We start from the raw sequence: 24,344 nt of genomic DNA, 5'->3' as shown, positions 1-24,344 counted from the left end.
ATGTTATATTTTATGAAATTCTAATAAAAACATTTTATGAATACAAATAGGAAGGGGGGGGCTGCCTATTTGGTCAGTCCCAGGCCCCACAATTCCTGATGGCAGCCCTGACTGTTGGGTATCTGCAAATCATGGTATTTAATGAGAACAGCAGGGAGTGTAGGTGGAAGCAAGAAGAGATACAGAATCACTAAAGAATGGTCAGATATAGCAAAGGTCAGGGTCACAGTCTCCGATTCATAGCAGGTAACAGACAGAGGTTAGAGTCACAGGCTCAGGTTCGAAAACAATCAGACAGTGGCCAGGGGCATAGGCACAGGATTAAGGCAAGAATCAAGCAGGGGTCTGAAACATAATAGACATGCACAATATGAAGTCACTGGGTTTAGAAAATGAGACCAAAGGGGAATTAAAGTTTCTTCGCCCTGCTTTTTTTTGCGTGCCTGTCCGAGTTAATGAACTGTTTCTGCCGGTGGTGAATTAATGATATCTGCTCGCAGCCTCCAGAGGTGGCAAGCAGGAATCTGTGAAAAGTCCATCTTTAGGCCACCCAAACTGCTGTGTGCTAAGCAGAACTTTAGATGGGCAAAACCGCTTTACGCAGCCCCTTTGATGAAGTCTGGAGGAGACGAAACGCGTTAGGGAGCTCTAGTCTCTTGAAACCTGAACTTATTTCTCCTGAATGAAGATAAGCAATTTTTATCATATTTATTCCCTTTTTTGCTGCTCTAAATTTATTTATTTATTGGTTAAATACCATTTCAGATATAGTACTTTTTAGCCAGCTGATGGACTACTATTTCTATTTTTAGGATTGTTTATTACGTGAATATTTTTACCATTAATAAATTGTGTACCCCCCCCCCTATTTCACTTATACATTATTGTTTGCACAATTCTTTGGCACTAGCACTTTATATGTATTTATACACTAGCACTTTACTTGAGTAAACACGCAGGTCGCTATATCTATTCATTTTGTTATAAATTGTTTTTATTTTGCTAACTGGCATGTAATGCAGAACTTATTATGGGAAATTATATTGCAGTTTCCAGGAGTTGATTGGGAACATTTTACATTTTTTATAATGTAGTAGACACTGGACATACAACTCTGTGATGTTATCATACATGAGGTCACGTATCACCCCTCCCCTTTTCACCTAATGGTGCACAGAGGAAACACTCATTGTTTAGCTACTGATTGACCAAAAATTGAACCTCATGCACTTGCAGACGATGAGTAGTATTCCCCCTTAGTAGTCAAAAGGTTAAAAGGGATCTGTCACCAGTGTAGAGAAGTTTTCATTAGTTATTATAAAAGGAGAGTGCGACTGTTGTTTTCAATTGCCCTGGGTTCAAAAAAAAGCTTTACTAATTCTTTTAGTCTTGTCCGCTGCAGGAGGATTCAAGTGGTGAATGACTTCAGCTATAACAAGACCTAGTGGGTTGGTCAATCATTTGGCCAATCCAACAATGAACTTAAGGGACCCATACATCTACTGGGCAATCCGCTCATTCCGCCATCAGACCTGAACCACCAATCTGCTGGTCAAAAATGAGGACCAGTGGCCATGGATGATCGACGATCAGTCAGGGAGTCGGTGAAGTTCTACATGTTAAAAATCCAGATTTGCAAATCACGGTCATAATTTGATTATAATCTGCAAATCGGTGAAATACACCATGTTGGATGTCACCAATGCGCCGACCCCTGGGTCTGGGGATCCAGACCCCGGCCCAGTGGCCCAATCTGTCGCTAGTGTATGGGGGCCTTAAGTCAGTCACCAAATCCCAGCTTGGAGAGACAGAACAGTAGAAGCAGGCCATGCTTGGAACATGCAAACAACTTTAGAAAAAACATTTTAAAATATGTTTTAACAGAGTGAACTTTTTAAATTAGTCCATTAAAGTGACAAATACTGCAACTCTGCATATATTTTGCCTCACCATTCATTAAGAGTTATAACGAACTACTTGCACTGTTAAAGCCAGTAATTGATCATATTTTGACCTTTTGGCAGTCTGAAATAAAAGATGGGTAAAAAACACACACTAATAAAAGGATTAGATATTTTTTCTGGATTTGTATGACACATTAACATCTCAGAGCCCACATTATAATTAAGACTAAATATCTTTATCAATTAAGTTTCTTGTTGCATCACATATGTGTTTGATATGCTTAGCGGCCCATTTAGTTCCATACACCGCATAACGGCTATTAAAAAAAAAAAGTGTGTGCAAATGACCTACACACTCATAAGTTCAAACATTAAGAATCCCGAGACAGATATTTGACTAGTCTCCCGATTACGTCCAAAACTCTGGGTTCTGAGAGGGTACAGCTCCTTGCCAACACCCCCTCCCCCTCATGTCTGCAGTCTTGTTGTTCTATCCTTTGCTATTCCTAACTCGGTACAATTTGCATATGATCTATACCAAAGTACATCTCTGCTCAGGTTCTCATTTAGGGGTCCATTTACTAAGAGGTGTTAGGAGACAGAGTGAAAAGTGATAAGGTGCCAGCCAATCAGCTCCCAGCTGTCATCTCACAGGCTGTGTTTGAAATATAACAGTTGGGAGCTGATTGGCTGGCACCTTATCACTTTTCACTGTCTCCTAACACTGCTTAGTAAATAGACCCCTTATTTTCTTATTCTTCTCCAGTACTATCCTGACAAAATTTAATCCAACTGACCTCAGTTTTATTTCACCCTGGGTATACAAATCTTTCCTCCGGTTTAAAGTTGGGATGATTTTTTTGAACGCATTTTATTGACACGTGCTCCAGAGATCTGTCTAGATTTGTTGTCGACTTATTACAATTTATAATTACTGTCAAAAGCTTAGGGTTGTCTAGTGAGTACCGACCTCATTAGTGACGGGACCCGACGGGGTGCCGGTATTGGCAAGCACGTACACACTTGTCGTTGCCGGCAGCGACAAATGCAGCATAACTCTCGCTAATGATGTCACCCATTGCATGACTGCATGCAGGTCCGATGGGCAATGACGCTGACGACACACGGAAGCACGCATAGTCAGCGACATAGCAGGTACACACTGTCGTCTACTGTGTACCTGGCATAAGTAACCTTTTGCATTCAGATCTTATGAGCTTTCCCTGCTTAGGTCATGAAGACACCAGATCTGTTTGGACAGTAATTTGTTGTTATGGGTGTTCACACATGCACAGTCAGACTCACTCTCCCTCCATTCCCTGCAGTGAAAACAGATTACATCGGAACAACTTACACTGGTAATATTGTACATACAGTTTTAAACAAGAGGAGAATTATGATCCATGTAAAAAAGTGAATTGTACATGGATAAATACTTTGAGTTAATCATTCATCCTTTGTGGTAATTCTGTTTAAAATGGTTTTCAATGGTATATTTACAAAAACTTTGTATTTTGCCCTTATTCTATTCCAAGGGTAAAATACACTGATGGTAACTAGATATACGATACATCACTTTCTATAGGGCGCATTGTTCATTTATCTATATAATAAGCGAGAAAGCATGTCGGTCTGTCTTTTTGTCCTTTATGCACGGCCAGAGTTTTGGACCTAGCTCCACCAAATTTGGCATGGTGTTGTTGTTTGACCAAGATTAGGTTTTTGCCTAGGCTTGAACTTCGTCGGGGCCACAGACTGTCACACAATCCTAAAAATGGACACACTCTTAAATTACACAGGTTCCATGGCTGGCTCCAGAGGAAATTGGCAGTCTGACAAAAACCTGTGAGAAAGCTACAAAAGTATCCTTTTAACCTCAGTCTGAGCAAACTTGATGCCTCATGCCAGTCCATATTAGATCCAGAGCCCCTGTGTTTGCATGCAAGGGTGTAACTAAAACTTTGTGGGCCACATAGCAAGATCTTGAAAGGGCATCCCACAGAGGTAAAAAAACAACAACAAAAAAAAAATATACATTTGCCCCCCCACAGACCCCATTCAGGTTATTCCACACAGTTGTACCCCTTATATACATTATGCCAAGCAGTAGTAGTGCCCCTTATACATTATGCCACACAGTAATGCCCCTTACACATTATATCACGCAGCAGTGCCCTTTACAGACTGTGCCATATACTAGTATTGCCCCATTTAACACATTATTCCACACAATAGTAGTGCCACTTACACATTTAGCCTCCCTAGCAACTCACCTCTCTGTGTCCCTCCAGCAGCCTCTCGCATCCCCCTGTGTGCCATCTGCAGCAAGCAAGTGTGGATTTTGGGCCGAGCCGTCTACACAAATCTACACCTACAGGCGGTGGCAGACATGGACAGACAGAGCTGGCGCAATTTGAATCTGGCGTCAGTAGCAAGTTAATCAGACCTTGCAAACTGTCAGCCAATCAGGAGCCGCCACTGCTGATTGGCTGCCAGTCTGCAAGCTCTGCTTACCTCTCGACCAGCTGTGCTGTTTCTCCATGACCACCTGCCAGTGTGCCAGCTGTAATCAGCTGGTGGTCCGGCACAAAGTCAACATCGCAGATACCCGGGCCCCCCTCAACGGCACTGACTGGACCGGTCCACCTTGTGTGTGTGTGTGACTTGGTGCAGGGGGAGCGGTGGGCCACAGAGGCAGCTCAGGCACCATAGCAGCCGCACCCTTTGCACCCATGGTAGTTACGCCATTGTTTGAATGCATGTTAGCAAACAGTGGGGTCCTTTCAGGAACAGTGGAATGGGGTTATAGGCGAGGACTATGTAAACAAATAAAGGGTGCAGGTGTACTTCAGGGTCCAGTCTTCAATCCGGGTAACGCTGCTTATCCCAGCTAGTTTCTAATAACATGGTGTACTACATGAATACAATGTGTGTTTGTGATAGTAGGGAAAATTAGATTGTAAGCCGCAACTGGGAAGGCACTCGTGTGATCTATACATTTCACAGCTGTACATATGTTGATACTGAGAAAATCAAAGATTATATTGTGTGATATGCAATCATTTTAAAATGTTTTTTATTTTTTTTAAATGAGATAGTTGATCAAAAGTGTCCTAACTTAATTCCTATTCAGTACATTTTAAGAGAAGGTGTAAATTAGAGCAGCATGGCTTATACTAAAGTTTATTAAAAACAAAATTAGCTCAGCATGTTCCCACACAGCCTCATTTTCCCATCCTTGTTAAATTGTTTGCCAGTGCTCCTCACAGAGACTATAGAAGGAAACTTTCTGTGATCAGGTCTGTCGGTATGACAGGTTTCCTGAAAGGGATCTCTTGGTTTTCAGTACTTATAAAGTGTTCCAAAACAAAGGCATCAGATAAAAATTAAATAATAATTGAAATATTTAAAAAAATAAAAATCTATCCCATTATTTTACTGACAGAATCTCCATTTTGTGTTACTTTAAGGAATGCAGGAGCCAAAGTCTTTGTGACATGCTTGTGCTTTTTTTTTTACGTTCACACAAGTGAATGGCCAGTGATATAACAGAAAGCTTTGCCATTTGAGATTTGTCATAAATAAGCAGCATCAAATACATCTAATTGTGAGATTGTCTTTTTGTATTTGCAATGAAAGAATTAATATAATTTGTATATAAAGTACCAGACATATTTCATAGCACAGTACAACTGGATAGAGACATAGGGGGAGATTCAATTCAGCGGGAGTTGAATATTGCCGGGAAGTTGGTCCCAGAGCTATTCAATTCAGCGCGCTATTTAGTCTGTCTATAACAACTTAAGTCAGAAAATGCTCGTTTTCGTGACAACCTGGGTGTTTATTCGCAAGAACCGGCTTTCTCCAACTAAAGTGCGGCTGTAAGGCTGTTAGCGCCGCGCTAAGCCGGAAAACAGCCTCGAGGCTGGCACTTTAGTCGGATATCTTCTTGCACCCTCAGGATCTGCATTTGCAATTTGTGTTGACGTCTATTAGCTCATAATAATATATATTCAGATCTTGCGCCCCTAGCCACTATATGTACTATAATACCCACTTATTATTAATTGATGCAATCCACATATGGTAGTGTCTTCACACCAGTTGCATGGATTGATTACTGAATTCAATAGCCCATTCTTTATGTATCAATATCGGATCAGTATGAGCTAGTTATACTGATCAAATATTGCTAGATATATACACACACACACACACACACACACACACACGTTTATTATGTATTATTTGTAGATTAAATTACCCAATATTGCTGGTGGGGGGGGGGGGGGTGCTGGTATGAAATTAGTGAGGTAGACACTGACTACACAGGACTGATCCACCACTCTGCTACTGCCAGGGATTTCGGGAGCCCTGGCAGTGATGGACATTATGACAGTGAAGAAGTAGGCAGACACTACACTTCCCCCTACACGAAAACAATTAGATGGGGAAAATCATACATGTTGGACAGACAGTTTTGGACGTTTTTCAGCGTGTGGGAGCATACGGCTGATTATCGTTTGCTTCCACACACTGCCAGATTATCATTCCAACCAGCCAACTAGTTGGCTAGTTGGAATGATATCGTTTAGGTGTATGGCTAGCTAAATTCAAAACCGGGTTACACCACTGTTTGCCAAGACCAGTAAACCGTGGACATAGGCTCAGCAAAACTGGACAGTTGAGGATTAGAAAAAGGTTTCCTGAAATGATTAAACTTGATTGCTGCTTCAAAATGCAGATGGTAAGGGTTGGAAACATAAATGGTTATATTGCAAGGGGAAGGTATTCCTACTCAGTAGTTGTAAGGTGTATTGAAAAAAGAGGTCACTGGGTATATATATATATATATATATATGCAAAACAGCGGCACTCACGGGGCTGGATAAAGAAGAGTCAGGTACACAGTGGGTGTATGTGATTCGACGTTTCAGTCGGTGAGGACTTTTATCAAGAACACAGAAAAGATACAAAGTACAGCAATCTTAATACCCCTGCTGATGGTAGTGGATTTCTAAATCTCCAACTTCCCATTGGTGATATCCTCAGTTTTAGTGAGTCTGAGGCTGAACATCTTTACTTTAAAGACTCGTTCCTGCAGTCTGCAGGATTAGAATCTGTTGATGATTTATATCATTCTTTAGTAAAACTTAAAAAGAAGGAGATAGACTACTACCTTCACGGGGTTACGTTATCCGACTATCATAGGGAGAGAAAAATACCTAGGGGCTTTCGAATTAAAAATGTCCCCACAATAGGTAGGAATAACGTTGATTTTTGTAGGAAAGGGGTGGCAGTCCTAAATAAATGCTCCCTTGATCTGATTCTTCTTGTTATTGAGGAATCAGGCAGGGAGCTCAATTGCATTAAAGACAAGATTAAGACCTTTGAAAACACGCATTTGTCATCAATAACCAGTGACACATCGACTGATTGGATGACAAAATTAAACACCCAGATTAATGATTACAAAAGGGATCTGATTAAATACAAAAAAGAAAAATTAACAAAAGTTAACATTGACTACCAGGAGCAACGTGTATACACTTGGGCCACTGGCAGAGCTCCACCTACTCGAGCATACAAAACTAGATTTAACAAACGAAAACCCCTTGCTGACACTGATCAGTCCAGTGCCGCTAACTCTTCCCAAAGTGAGACAGATAGCTTCCCCACTCCTGTGTCCCAGAAACCCCCTTTAGGGGTGTCCACGCGTGCACAAAGAGGAGGAGGGCCCGCACGCGACGTGGAGGGCAGGGAGGTAGGTCGAGGAAAAAGACTCTACAAAAAGAAAATATAGTCATTAATCTTTCAAGTAGAACCATCACAGACACAGAAATGAGTCTTTTAAACAAGGGATTATCATTTGTGCCTACGTGTAATTTCAACAATTTCCTTTGGAAACAGGATTTGTGGAAATTTCACCGTAATCTCAAGCTTAAAGAATTCTATGCTACCAAAGAGTGACATTTCCACTTATTCTAAAGGTCCAGTAGAGAGCAAATCTACCTTTGAACCCCAATCTTTCAATGCTTCCATCAAAAGCTTTATTAGATTGGTAGATCACCATGTTGAGTTGGAAACGAAAACCAGACCTAAATTACATCATAATCTCACTAAGGATGAATACATTGCTTTACATTCACTAAGTAATGATAAAAGCATTGTAATTCGTTCTGCGGATAAGGGGGGAGCAGTTGTCCTTCAGGACACCGTTTCCTATAAAAAAAGAGATCTACAGACAACTTTCTGATCTACATGTCTATACCAAATTAGAAAGCGACCCTACCAGTCTCTACAAATCAGAACTCGAGGATTTACTTGATCAGGCCGCTGCCAACAATTGGCTTGACCTTAACATGGTCAAGAACCTCAAAACTACTAAACCCATTGCGCCCGATATATACTTTACCCAAAATTCATAAGTCCCTAATATCACCTCCAGGACGTCCAATCATTTCCGCAAGGGGTTCACTATACAGTGTAGTATCCAAATTCTTGGATTTTTATGTTCAGCCTCTTTTGATCAGCGAACCTACATTTCTTAAGGACACAAATTCTCTTATAGACAAATTACAACACTTGCACAATTTACCAACACAATTTTTTCTTTGCACGATTGATGTAGTGTCGTTGTACACTAGTATCCCTCACTCGCAGGGATTGGACTATATGAAAACTTTTCTTGAGTCTAAACAGGAGTACAATTGACCCAAGATTGATTTGTTCATTTCACTTCTAGAAAAAACCCTCACTAGGAACTATTTTTTCTTTGATGACTGTTTTTATTTACAGAAGAAAGGATGTGCTATGGGGTCACACGTAGCACCTTCATTCGCTAATGTCTATATGTTCAAGGTTGAACAGTTGTTATTTTTACTTAACCCCAAATTTAACAAACATCTCGTATACTTCACTAGATACATTGATGACATTTTTGTTATTTGGTCTGGGACATCTGCACAATTTTCAACAGCAATGCATCACATCAATCAAATGCATGATAATATAAAGTTCACATATGAATGCAGCCAACAGAATGTACACTACTTGGATGTGAACATCAGTTGGTCTGGTTCTGCATTCGTTACGTCTTTATATACCAAATCCACTGACTGCAATACTTTTTTGCATGCTGATAGTCATCACCCTCTACCTTTGAAGAAGAGTCTATCCTATTCACAATTTCTTCGCATCAAGCGGATTACCAGTGACATTAAGATGGCGGAAGATGCAATGGACAGTATGATGATTAAATTCTTAAACCGTGGTTATGATGAAAATGAACTCCTCAAAGCTAAATTCAGGGCTCTTAAATCAAACAATGTTGGCAACCGCAATAACTTTTCCAATAGCCTCTCTAAACCACCGACCATGTTTATAACCCAGTACAACTCCTCAAGCAATTCCATCAACTCTACGGTCAAAAGACTCTGGCCAGTGATCAACACAGACATTAATTTGAAACCACTATACTCTTCGAGGATTATGATGGGTTACAGGAGAGGTAAAAATCTAAAAGAATGGCTGGTGCATAATGACATCTCCACTGTTGAAAAGCCAAAAGGAACTAATTTTCTTGCTCGCAAGCCCGGATGCTACAAATGTATAGGGTGTACCACATGTGGATACATGGAAACTGGTCCTGATGTTGTTCATCCACATTCAGGGAAACGCATTCCCATAAGACATATTCTCAACTGCATGAGTAAGTTTGTTGTTTATATCATCTGGTGTCCGTGTGGCTTGGCCTACATAGGCAAAACTTCTTGGACCATGAGGATAAGGATGGCACAGCATCGTACCGCCATAAGACAAGCATTTGAAGGGAAAGACAATGACCAGCCTGTAGCACGACACTTCAAAGAACTCAAGCATCCTTTGGCTACATTGAGGCACAAGATCATTGATCACGTACCGGCAATGAGAAGAGGTGGTGACAGAGACAAACGTTTATTACAACTAGAGGCACGGTGGATCCACGATATGAATACTGTTGCACCTTTGGGTCTCAATGAGACATTATCATTTGCTTGTTTTCTCTAAAATAGACTTTTTATCTTGACCTCTTTATCATTCGTTGGTTTATCCATCTAGCCTTAAGGACACTTTCTATCTCTATCTCTTGTTTGATGTAATGGTGATTTTGTTGTCTCCCTACCTGGTGCTTTTTCACGTTAGTTAGCACCTAATAATCTTGTGCTTTGTGCCTATTCTTTTTTAAGTCGAGATAAGTATACATTCCTTTCTGGTTTATGCCTCTCGTGTCTCTGGCTTAAGTTACCACCAAGAGGTAGTGATCAATGACCTATTCATTAGGTGATTCCTGCTGGAGAGGTTATGGTTCATTCTTCCTTTTCTTGATTTACTAACATACTCACACTGGATAAGCCCGATCTCGTCCGATCTTGGAAGCTAATCAGTGTTTGGCCTGGTTAGTACTAGGGTGGGTGACTCCCTTGGAATACCAGGTTTTGTAAATCTAATATAATATTGGACTTTCACCATTTCTCTCCTCCTTTGACCTGGTTTTGTCATTATGATCTTATATACCCTTTACGTGGTCTTGCCTGCAGCACATCTTAGGCTATCACTCCGGATTGGTCCTGTTGAGCTAGTAATGAATGCTCCCACATCTACATTTATTACGTTTATTTATTTATTCGTTTTCAGTTTGTCCTCAATAGAGGGCATAACTTATGTATGTTATTTTTTCATGTTCTATTCACTTTATATACAGTGTATAGACATGTTCACGCTAACATATGCCCTACCCCACGTGTTCATTAGTCTATGCGATGCTAGCGTTTTGCATTACCTTACCCTAGAATATGCCACATGACCTACTTGTTTAACCAGTATAGTCTGATGATTGCAGTGTATTATTTATTATTTATTATGTATTATTGTTTATTTATTATTTTGTTTTCAGTATATCACATGCACATAGCCATATTTATGTTTATGTTTCACTTGTCTAGCATCCTGTTCACTTAGTTGGATGCTCCCACTTTACTGCTATGCACTATAATATTCATCACAGTACTGTCCAGCTTATATTGATGGTATACTTTGTGTCCATGGATCTCATTTACATAATCCCGCCCATTGACTTGCAGCTGACGCCTGGAAGTGAGTGTCATCGTACATTGCGTCACACGCCGAACGTCACCACGTGCACCCGCACGCTGATGACGTCATTCATCCGGCGACTGGCAAGATGGGCGCGTGTAGCACTTCATCACATCTACACAGTCCTATAAAGGTTTGTACTTTGTATCTTTTCTGTGTTCTTGATAAAAGTCCTCACCGACTGAAACGTCGAATCACATACACCCATTGTGTACCTGACTCTTCTTTATCCAGCCCCGTGAGTGCCGCTGTTTTGCATTTTTATTCAACAGGTCTTCTCTACCTCAGATGGCACCTGGGCAAGTATTTTTGGTTATTATGGAGTGCCGGCCTCAGTCTCTGCTTGATTTATTGAGAGGGGAGTGCTGCACCTTCATGCTTCTATTTGTCCCTATGTGAGGGCACCCCTGCAGGATTTGGTTTATTATCTGGAGTGCCGGACCTGGAGATTTTATATATAAAGACTTATATATATATATATATATATATATATATACACACACACACACACACACACACACACACACACACACACACACACACATGGCTAGCGTAAACAAAGAAAAAACAACTATTTTCTAATAGAATCAATACTAATATAATTACAACATTGTGTCCGCCTGCTCCAAGTTGGAAAATAAAGACTTTGTGATGAAGAAAATATTAACGTCACAATTTGACAGTAAAGAGGAAGTCCCAAGATAAGAATATACCTGGGTAACCTTTGTCCACATATATTCCAAACAAACAGAATCAGACTCAGAAAACCTAAACAAAAAAACAAACTTCCATCATCATATAAGTCTGCAGAAGCAATTAAGAGTACAAACTATTTTCTAAGTATAATAAACCGCATTGTCCACAGATTGAAAGACAGGTAATAAAGTGAGAGAACACAAATATTGCTGTTTATTTATAATTGCAGCTTTCTTTAGGCTTCTGTATCGGTGCTACACATCCCGCTACGTGCTTGGCACAATACTATCAGCACAGACTCTTGTTCCCATGCCTGGCTGATGTACCCAATAACAACTGCATAAGCAAAGAATGCTGTGTTCATTCGTCAAGGAACCAATTTATGGGTTTAATTGTTTTCTGTCTGGATTACATATCACTTATTTCCTATAGTCCAAACTGCTGGAAACCCACCAAACATGTAGACTTTATAACAGAACAGAACATCAAACATCAATGTTTCTGCCATTAGAAGTATAGAAACCCCACTTTCATTTACCCCTCAATTCTGACATTGGAGTCCAACCCTCCCTCATGCTGTCCATGAACTCACGTAGGAAATGGATTTGGGTCTGCCGCTGGGCGACAATACTCACGACAAGATACAAACCCCCATATCAAAATGTTCCATTAGTGTTGCTTTTCTGCATAATCCATATAAGGGTCATTCCATGGTAACTCACGTTACAATGTGACATGGCAAACAATTAAAAAAAACTGTACACAGGAATTGCTAAAGCATGACCGGTCTTATTATTTTCTAAGTAAATAAAATACATTTCACATAAATTCCTTTTGCTGTTGATAGCCATGCAAATACTTTCTATGTCACTTTGCAACGTGAGTTACCATGTAATGACCTAAAAGGTCCTCACCAGATGGTACTTTGTTCCAGAGTGTCTTCACCAGATGTAGCCAAACACCTCTGACCTGTGCTGGAGACACTATATGGCCAACTAGTACTTTTTTTCCACATCTGGTGGACATGCCAGATGATTGTCCCATTATGGAATATGGTCCATTCCCTCATATCCTCTGTTTCGGCCCTTACCTCTCCACTATCTCCTCCTAATTTACTCCTGTGTGCCCCAGGTGGTCAGACGTCTAAACATATTATTAAACTTAATCCTTCATATCTCCTGAGGCTCAAATTCTTCAGAGGTTCCCCGTTGCAGAAAAACCGCCATCTAGGTAAGAAAAAAAAAAAGACTTCCAAACTGACTGGCCTGTACCTAGTGCAGAGGGATGGGGGTCTCCAAACAGAGTGCATCATTCACCAAGATTTCTGTTGACGACCCTGCTCCCCTCAGTGGCTTGCAAAAGCCCCTCAAGGTCCTAAGAGGTAGGAGTATCCTGCCCTCCTCCACAGACCGCACCCCCTCAACAGACCCGCCCCCATAAGGGCTGCTTCCATAAATTTCCCGGGCTTATTATCCACCCCAATCCGCCCCTACACTCGCGGGAGCGAGTCATTGCGACAACAGCCGTACTTGACGACAGCCTGAACTTGCTCAAAACTGTGCGCAGCCCCAAAGGGCTGTGTACAAAATTGAGTGAGTTCAGCCTGAAAGAGCGCTGCAAGATGCGGTGCCATTGACTTTTTTCCACTAACGTTAATCTAAAAGAACTAGGACTAGTGATTATTGCTCATTTGTGAAGCATGTTATTGCCATTTACTGTTCACTTCTTGTTCTACCTTTGTTATTGTACATGTTCAATTTTAAATAAAAAGATTAAAAACAAACATAAAAGTATAGTAAAACACGATTTACTAAGTTTAGAACTTGTAATGAGGGCAATCATTATGTGCTGAATAATGAGGCAGATAACACTGATAATTCTCTTTAAGAGGAAATAATTATTCTATTAAAATATTAGTGGGAAAATTGATTCATTTTAATGAGAACAATATTATTTATTAATTATACTGAAGGTGCAATGTTGTTAACTGTGGTTTAAAAATATGTTTACCATAAGGCAACATTACATAATTTGTGGCTATATAAATGGTTTCCACTTCCTAAAATAATAAATGTTGTTCCCATCATTAAAAACATAACTTGCTGTAGTTACCAGTTTGCTTTTCCTCGCGATTGCTGCTTTTTTATGCCTGAGATTTACAGTGGAGCAGAAAGGGGGTAAGCGGGTACTAATTACCCAGGCCGCCACACCCCCCCCCCCCCATCCCATCCGTGTCAGTGGCTGTGTGCTCTACCGGCATTATGTGCAGGGGAGAGCGATCACACTTGTTCTGACATCCGAACTTGGCGGTAAGATCCAACCCAAAACCAAACCACTAATATCTAACTAACACCTATTCTGCTCATTCACTATTAGGCATCAATAGCAATACAGCAGATACAACTCTTTAATTTGTGCTTGAAAAATATTTTTTTCCTAGAATTAATTGTATGCTATAATGGGCTACTGTCCTCGTGTATTTGCACCAGCTTACAAATAACACGACTTACAGTATGTGTCAGGGCCGTAACTAGGGTAGTGTGGCCGGTGCCATGGCGCAGGGCACCGCAGGACAAGGGGCGCTGTTTGGGCCTGTCAATTTTCTGTTTATCATCATTCTCACTTGTAGCTTCCTCTTATTTCACCCCCAGAATCTCTTGGCCTCCCCAATCTCTTCCCCATGAGGCCATGGCCCTTTTTTGGGTGCGTTATGTCCCCATTTGAAAGAATGGGGGGGAGCCAATGCGCTTTCTAACACAGGGCACCAAAAAGTCTTTCACTCAGAATAGCGTCACAGCAGGTGTTTTTTTCCCGACATTGAAGTGATGCAGAAGAGCACTTAGGTTATTTTTTTCGTTTTTTTAAGTGGTCCCATCAAATTTGGGGTACATGAAAATGGGTACTAGCATATTTTTATGTCCCTAAAGTAAGTTTTTAAAAATTCTGCAACTATGCACCTGCCACTAGTAGCCTATTCTAGAATACACCTGCCGCATACTTGCAGAATAGCCCTGAAACAAAATATCAAAATGTTCCATTAGTGTTGCTTTTCTGCATAATCCATATAAGGGTCATTCCATGGTAACTCACGTTACAATGTGACATGGCAAACAATTAAAAAAAACTGTACACAGGAATTGCTAAAGCATGACCGTGTCTTATTATTTTCTAAGTAAATAAAATACATTTCACATAAATTCCTTTTGCTGTTGATAGCCATGCAAATACTTTCTATGTCACTTTGCAACGTGAGTTACCATGTAATGACCTAAAAGGTCCTCACCAGATGGTACTTTGTTCCAGAGTGTCTTCACCAGATGTAGCCAAACACCTCTGACCTGTGCTGGAGACACTATATGGCTTTTATATGGATTTGTAGTTCAACAACAGCTGGAATGCCGCTTACTGCCCACCCCTGGTTTAGCTGCTTTACGTGGCAAAACCTGTTACATTTGTGTGAGACAGGCATGATAAATAATGGGCACCTGACCACAGCAGCAATTGAATTGCTTTGCTGGAAGCCAATTACAGATGGGCGCATAAAAAACAATTCCCCCCCTTTATCATGTTCTCAAGACATTCTTTGCAGTGTGGCAGGGCACATAATCCTGCTGAAAGAGCACACTGCCATCAGGGAATACCGTTGCCATTAAGGGGTGTACTTGGTCCGCAAAAATGTTTAGGACACATGTGATGTATGTCAAAGTAACATCCACATGAATGGCAGGACCCAAGGTTTCCAAGAACATCACACTGTCTCCGCCGGCTTTTCTTCTTCCCATAGTGCATCCTGGTGCCATCTCTTCCTCAAGTAAATGACACACATGCACCCGGCTCTCCAAATTATGCAAAATAAAATGTGATTCATCACACCAGGCAAACTTCTTCAATTGCTCCATGGTCCAGTTCTGACATTCACGTGCCCATAGTAAGCGCTGTCGGTGGAGGACAGGTGTCAGCTGCGGCTATGGAGCCCCATACACATCAAGCTGTGATGCAATGTGTCCTGACACCTTTCTATCATAGCCAACATTAACTTTTTCAGCAATTTGTGCTACAGTAGCTCCGCGGTGGGAAAGGACCGGACGGGCTAGCCTTTGACCTCCCACGCACATCATTGAGTCTTGTGTGCCCGTGACCCTGTCTCCGGTTGTCTTTCCTTGGACCACTTTTAGTAAGTACTAACCCACAAGAACTGTCGTTTTAGAGATGCTCTAACCCAGTCACCTAGCTATCACAATTAGGCTATTGTCAAAGTTGCTCAGATCCTTACGCTTGCTCATTTTCCTGCTAGCAAAACATCAACTTCAAGAACTGAGTGTTCATTTACTGCCTAAAGGAGCCCATACATCTGCGACGGATTGTAGCAATGCGATCAGAAATGCCGATCTGCTGGGTGGAAACGCTGACCGCTCACCATCTATGTTCAGCGATCCGTCGCAGGATCGCTGAAGCTTTACATGTTAATTGTCCCCGATTAGACAATCACTATAATTTTTTTATCGAGATTGTCAAATCGGGAAAATGCAATATGTTGGATTTCTGCAATGCCAGGCTGCAGCATCGCGACAATCTGTCGCAGATGTATGGGCACCTTAATATATCCCACCCCTTGACAGATGAAATTGTAATGAGATAATCAACTGTTATACACTTTGTAGTGTGTGTGAGTGTTTGTATATACACATACACCTGTATATTATATATACACACACACACATATATGCATACACGCACATACAGTCAGGTGCATAAACATTGGGACATTGAAAGAATTTTCATATTTTGGCCTCTATTCACCACCACAATGGCTTTGAAATTAAACAAACAAGATGTGCTTTAACTGCAGACTTTCAGATTTAATTTGAGGGTAATTACATCCAAATCAGGTGAACGGTGTAGGAATTACAACGGTTTCTATATGTGCCACCCACTTTTTAAGGAGCCAAAAGTAATGGGACGATCAACTCAAAAGCTATTTTATGGACAGGTGTGGGCTATTCCCTCGTTATTTCATTATCAATTAAGCAGGTAAAAAGTCTGGAGTTGATTCTAGGTGTGACATTTGCATTTGGAATCAGTTGCTGTCGACTCTCAATATGAGATCCAAAGAGCTGTCATTATCAGTGAAGCAAGCCATCATTAGGCTAAAAAATCAAAACAAACCCATCAGAGAGATAGCAAAAACATTAGGTGTGGCCAAATCAACTGTTTGGAACATTCTTAAAAAGAAAGAACACACCGGAGAGCTCAGCAACAGCAAAAGACCCGGAAGACCACGGAAAACAACTGTGGTGGATGACAGAAGAATTATTTCCCAGGTGAAGAAAAACCCCTTCACAACAGTTGGCCAAATCAAGAACACTCTCCAGGAGGTAGGTGTATATGTGTCAAAGTCAACAATCAAAAGAAGTCTTCACAAGAGTGAATATAGAGGGTTCACCACAAGATGTAAACCATTGGTGAGCCACAAAAACAGGAACCAGATTAGAGTTTGCCAAACAACATCTAAAAAAGCCATTACAGTTCTGGAACAACAGCCTATTGACAGATGAGACAAAGATCAACTTGTACCAGAGTGATGGGAAGAGAAGAGTATGGAGAAGGAAAGGAACTGCTCATGATCCAAAACATACCACCTCATCAGTGAAGCATGGTGGTGGTCGTGTCATGGCGTGGGCATGTAAAGCTGCCAATGGAACTGGTTCCCTTGTATTTATTGATAATGTGACTGCTGACAAAAGCAGCAGAATGAATTCTGAAGTGTTTCAGGCAATATTATATGCTCATATTCAGTCAAATGCTTCAGAACTCATTGGACGGCGCTTCACAGTGCAGATGGACAATGACCCGAAGCATACTGCAAAAGCAACCAAAGAGTTTTTTAAGGCTAAAAAGTGGAATGTTATGCAATGGCCAAGTCAATCCCCTGACCTGAATCCGATTGAGCATGCATTTCACTTGATGAAGACAAAAGTGAAGGGAAAATGCCCCAAGAACAAGCAGGAACTGAAGAACATTTGCAGTAGAGGCCTGGCAGAGCATCACCAGGGATGAAACCCAGCGTCTGGTGATGTCTATGCGTTCCAGACTTCATACTGTGATTGCCTGCAAAGGTTTTGCAACAAAGTATTAAAAAGTGAAAGCTAGATTTAGGATTGTTTAGTTTGTCCCATTACTTTTGGCCCCTTAAAAAGTGGGAGGCACATATAGAAACCGTTGTAATTCCTACATAGTTCACCTGATTTGGATGTAATTACCCTCAAATTAAATCTGAAAGTCTGCAGTTAAAGCACATCTTGTTTGTTTCATTTCAAAGCCATTGTGGTGGTGAATAGAGGCCAAATTATGAAAATTCTGTCAATGTCCCAATATGTATGGACCTGACTGTGATATATATATATATTATATATATATATATATATATATATATATATATATATATATACATACACATACACACACACATACATACACATATACACACACACACACACACACACACACACACACACACACACACACACACACACACACATATATATATACTTGTACTCCCACAATTAAGCTTCTTCAATTGTCACAGTCTGGGTGGGGTGGAAGAGCTTTGGGGAAAGAGCCAAATGTTCCCAGTTTCTCAGGCCATCATCTAGTGTTTGAAAAAAAAAGTATGAACTCTCTACTGCATCAGCCTTGGAGAGACACCAACTAACACAATAAGTTAGTATTTAGTACTTACATTTTCACTGCAGCGTATAAAAACATGTCACAAATCTGAACACCAGCAAAAACATAGAAAGTTTAAAGAGAGTTAACATGTAAAAAGAAAGTAAAGAAAAACAAAATATAGAACAGAATTCACATAAGAAACAGTAAAACAAAAAAGCAAGACAATCGCTGGCATAGTAGTGAATATTTCAAATCATTATCCACTTTAGCACAGAGGAATCAGGTTGCAGACATTATTTATTGGCCAGGGGCCTGGGTTTGCAAATTCAAAGGCTTAGTGGAATATTGTGAGAGCTGCTGGTTCAGAGAGGAATAGAGGATCTCTGAGAAGGCCACCAGCTAGCTAACCCCTTGGTCACAGAGGAAACTACAACCCATGTTGAAGTCAACCTTGCTAAGTCCAAACCAGCCTGTAAAATATAGGCAGTGATACTACCCAACTGTGTCTCAGGTAAGTGTGTGTATACATGTAATTAATTATATTCAAGTAACACAATCACCTATCATCTACAGCAGTATGTAAACATACTATTACATTATAATAAAAAAAAATATGGACAGTCTTTCAATAAAAGTTGTCCATTTGTATTTCGCTTGTGACCTTCAATAAATATGGTCACATTGTGGCAGAGACTATGCATATTTATATACACATTTTACATTCTATAGTTTTTGCCACAGGACACAGAGTAAGTAAAGGGAATATCCACTAGGCGACCTTAAAGACTCAACATCTAGCGTTGACCTTCAAGTCGCCGAGGTGTGGTGTCCGCACTAAACTGCGTTCACTGAATGTCATTCAGTGCAGAAGCCCAACCTCCTATCTCTGAACATGCCGAACCTGACGAGTGTCAGGTTGACGGGCATGTTCAGTAGATAGTCGGGGTCGGCAAGGACCCAGCGTGCACGTGCATTGCCGGCTATCCATTACACGACTTTGTGAACAATGCGACCAAAACCTCCTGGTTGTGGTTGGATTGTTCACAAAGTCGTGTAATGGATAGGCCCCTTTACAGAAACAGATTAATATGTGAAGAGGATTGTGGATTACAGTTGTAAGTATGAAAGAATAGCACTGAGGCAAAAAAGTGATAGCCAGGCCTGGCATGAAAAACAGGTTGAGCCAGGTTACCAGACATAGGGAAAGGTATATGAACCACCAGGTTACTGGAAATGGCAGCCTCCACATTCTCCAGAAATGTAAGTTCATCGTCAGTCACACACTATATTCCACAAACTAGTCCACCAGCACAGTAACACAATGCTAGTCTCCAAAATGACACGGAATATGCTGAAAACAGGTTATTTAACAGCTTTAAAAAACAAACAACAACACCTTTATATTCAACTGTCCAAGAACATGATGTGACATCACTCACTGCACAACAAAACCACAAAATGCATGCAATAGGCCGTGCAGTGGTTAGCATTGCAGTATTACTGTAATAGGGCCATGAGTTGTATTCCAGCCAGCCCACCATCATTGTGGTGTTTGTATGTTCTCCTCTCCGTGTTTGTGAGGGTTTAATCCAACAGTCCAAAAAAGTGCTGGTAGGTTATTTTTCTTCTGATTAAATTAACCCTAGTTTGTGAACATAATGTGTTGTAACTATAAAATAATAATATCAACAAGACAACTTCTCTCGCACATGAGAGAACATTGTATTTATCCTTATTGTTTTAGAGTGTACCAATCGCATACGCAATTTGCAATTTTTAAAAATCAGTCACATCACCATTCCCATTCTTGCAATCAACATTGGCACTTTAACTACATATGTGTCCTTATACATCTTTGCTCTAGTCACGGCAAATAGCCCTTCTCACCGCGCGTGAGATTCTGCTAGCGTTGGGTGTCTTTTGTGATGAAAATGTGTCTAAAATCGCATTGCTATGGGACTAGGACGCACAAGTAGACTGTGCTGATTAATTTGATATGCGACACTTGTGCAGGGTGTTCAAAAAGTTACACAACCAAACAGGGAAACCCATGTAATTGCTTTCTCTGAAGAACATTGAAAACCGTAATGGAGCACCCATTGGCTACAGCTACACTTTGCAGCAGCATATATTCATGGTCATGTAGGACAACTACTCTGGCAGTTATGCCCGGATGCAGGAGACCTTCACGTGGTTTCAAAAGGACAATGACACAGCCCATACAGCCAGAAACACTATTACTTACTTGAAAGAGTGTTTTCCAGGACGACTGATCTCACGGGGTTCTTGGCCAGCACAGTCTCTGGATTTAACACTCCTTGACTTTTCCTCATGGGGGTACCTGAAGGCGACTGCTTATGTAACTCACTCGCACAGTTTTCAAGAATAACAAACATTCATTCAGAACTGTGTTGATGTAATTTCAGGGGAAACATTGCGAATTTTGGTTAACAAGAACAAGATTAGCCGTGTCCATTTGTGTGAGTCACAGAAAGGCGACCACTTCCAGCACATACTATGAAATAGTTTCCCCATACGCAGGGGTGTAACTAGGTATTTGAAGGCCCCATAGCAAAAGTATGTAAGGGCCCCTAAGTACCACCAAATGGTGAAAAATGTATATAACACATTGAACACTATAGCAATCCAATTCATCATCCTCTCTAGCTCCCAGACTACAGAATTATGGTGTAAGTACAAAGAGGGGAATACCAGTATTAGACAGAGCAGATTTCAAACTTGGTCCAGAATATCTGAATTACAGAACACTCGCATAGTAAATTCCAGAAGGTCCCTAGGGCATTACCACACTTGGGACAAAGGTCAGATTGCCAGTCCCTGAATCGCAACAGGCGAACACGAGTTAAATATGTTCTGTGTATGATAAATAACTGGATCTGCTGAATTCTAGATGTAGTAGCCTTGCTGGGAAATTCCAAGGCTGCATCCCACTCCTCATCTCTAAAGGCCCCCAAACAGGGTGCGATATAGCAGCTGATCCAATGGATTGGTACGATATCGCTGCTATATCGTACCGTGTGTGGGCATATCGGACAGTGCGTGCTCCCATGGGATCGTACATCGCACCTCCAGATCTTACTGCATGTTCACTTGACAGGGGATGCGATGAACGATCCCATGCAGCGCTATGCGGGTGAGGGAGGGGGGTGCCGGCATATTGGGCGGTCGGCCCCCCAGATCGCTCCGTGTGTGGGGACCGCCCGATATGTCGGCCGTCGGATCGCAAGTCGCATTGCAAGGTGTATAATGCACCATGTATGGGGGCCTTAAGGGTGCCCACTGTAGGTTCCCAACCTCTACGTAGTGTAGGCTAAGTATCTTTGTGATGAGAGGACAAGAAAAAGGAGTTTGCAAAACGACATAGATTTAACAGGTCCCAAAGTTAACACAAACTGTTCAATATTTGGAGGTCCATCCCAAAATTGGGCAGTAAGAGTTGAAAAAATCTATAGAAATAAGCAGTCAGCAAACTAAACTCATTCCTCAATTGAATGAAGGATTTCAGTACTCCAGAATACAACTGTCCCACTGTACCAACACCTCTAGCATCATAAACTCGTCTTACAGAGAAAGCGTCCAGTTCAGGAAATCTACAAAAATGCCACAGAATAGTGTCAGGATCAATTGCAGCAAACTGAAATAACACATGCACCCAATGCAATATTTTGACTGGTTGAATAATTAACGGGGGACTACAATTGGAGATCTTACAACTCAATAGTGCCTGCAAGGGAGTCACCTGTGAAACTAAGAGAGCATGCAAGTGGTCCAAAGCACTACCTTGTATCCATGACTGAATATGCGACATCTATGCAGCATAATAATAGAACCGAAAGTGCAAAAGCGCTACACCAGCACCCACCCTAGACCTAGTAAGTACAGGTTGAGTCTCCCATATCCAAATATTCCGAAATACGGAATATTCCGAAATACGGAATATTTTTAGCATGACTGAGAAAGTGAAACCTTTGCTTTCTGATGGTTTAATGTACACAAACTTTGTTTAAAGCACAAATTATTAAAAATAGTGTATAAAATAACCTTCAAGCTGTGTATATAAGGTGTATATGAAACATAAATGAATTTCATTTATTTACACAAGCTTTTTTTGATGCACAAAATTATAAAAAATATAGTATAAAATGACCTTCAGGCTATGTGTATAAGATGTATATAACACATAAATGCATTCTGTGTGTATATTGGGGTTCCAATTTCAAGATATTTCATTATTTTATGCAAATATTCCAAAATACGGAATATTCCGTTATCCAAAATACCCCTGGTCCCAAGCATTTTGGATATGGGAGACTCAACCTGTACATCCAATCAAAGCAGAGGCCACTTAAAAGCCCATATCAAAGACAAAACTATACTATTTAATATGCAAAATAAGGAGGCAGGAATATACAGCGGGAAATTTAGGGACCCAGCACAATAGCAAGACCAATTCCGGAGCAGCAGGGGGAGCCCCTCGCAATGACAGTATGGAAGATTTACCCCAATTAGTAGTAAGGCAAATGTAACCTATGAACTCTTTCATAACTCATAGAACCACTGGCATGGCTATCCTGTAATCCAGAAGAAGCAATAATAAATCAGCATATAAAGCAACTGTATCAATTTTATTCCCAAACTGAAGACCCAGAATATCAGGATGGGCCCTAAATTTACAAGCCAGAGGCTCTATGGCCAGGACGAACAAAACAGCCCTGTTTAGTGCCACGGGATAGGGAAAAAGGGGAGGCTATAAAGCCATTAACAGCAATCCTAGTGCTAGGTCTGTCATATAATAGAAAAACAGGTCCCACTCTCATACAGCGCATGACCTCCCACAGGTAGGGCAGTCTAGGGACAAATACCAATTAAATCATATAAAAGGCATTCTAGCGTATACCATCACTGCCCGAAGCCTTATCACCCGGAAAGGATTTAAGAGCAGTTTCCACCTCATCCAGGGTGAGCGGGGCATCAACGAAGGCCCTAGCCTCAGTCGTCAGCACTGGTAATCTAATAGCAGAAACATATGACTGCAATTCGGCCATGAAATAGGACAACCGGGACCTATATATATCCTTATAGAATGTAAGAAAGATAATCAGCAATGTCCAAAATCGTCGTGGCAACACCACCATCAGAGTGTGTAAGCTCAACAGTCACAGAGGGGCGTTCTGCATGCACCAGATGAGCCAAAAAATTACCAGTACTGTCAGCATGTACATATGCGTATGTGATTTAAATAGGAGACTACGTATGTCCCTATAATATAAATGAGCCATCCACGCGGATTGGTCCTTTAACCACTGAAGCCTAGATGTGTCCAGTTTACCCCTCAAATATACAAGCTCCAAACGGCGGCACTCAGCTTCCAACTCAGCCTCTTTCTTCCTATAAAATAATTTTAATGCAGCAACCCGCTGAATTAAAGTCCCCCTCACAAATGCCTTAAAATAATCCCATACTATTGTCAGAGGCAGAGCAAGCATTATCCACAAAGAACCCCTTCCACATGGCATCCAGTTCAGAGCCCGCCCTTATCTGGATAAGCCAAGATGGTTGTAATTTCCAAAATACCTTGCCCCTTGGACAGTCCACAGCAAGCGACATCAGGAGAGGAGAGTGATTCGACACCCCTCCGGCCTTATAAATTATATTGTTAATTTGGGGAATCAATTTTGGAGAAACCAGGGCCAAATCAAATCTAGAAAAAGAGTGAAAGGACGCAGAGACACAGGAGAATTTTGTACACACGGTTTAACCCTCCAAGCATCCACCCATCCTAGCCTGTCTATATATAGTTAGCAAACCCCGGCAACCCCCTCCCATGTTCACAATGGAAGATTCAAGCCACTTCTCTATAGAAGGATCTACCAGGTTATTAACATCCCCTAAGCATATGACAGGAGTACCAGGAGACCT

The 24,344-nt window shown here is 41.1% G+C and overlaps 1 protein-coding gene and 1 pseudogene across 1 annotated transcript in view; one reads left to right on the top strand and one right to left on the bottom strand.

Moving 5' to 3' along the window:
* KIAA1671 (KIAA1671 ortholog) overlaps positions 1-24,344 on the bottom strand; it is a 216,504-nt gene that overhangs the window by 172,309 nt on the left and 19,851 nt on the right. The window lies entirely within an intron of this gene.
* LOC148532374 (5S ribosomal RNA) lies at positions 10,271-10,390 on the top strand (annotated as a pseudogene).

The sequence above is a fragment of the Taudactylus pleione genome, unplaced genomic scaffold, assembly GCF_031769625.1.
Source record: "Taudactylus pleione unplaced genomic scaffold, aTauple2 ptg000078l, whole genome shotgun sequence".
Classification (NCBI taxonomy): Eukaryota; Metazoa; Chordata; class Amphibia; order Anura; family Myobatrachidae; genus Taudactylus; species Taudactylus pleione.
This window is presented reverse-complemented; position numbering and strand designations above follow the sequence as displayed.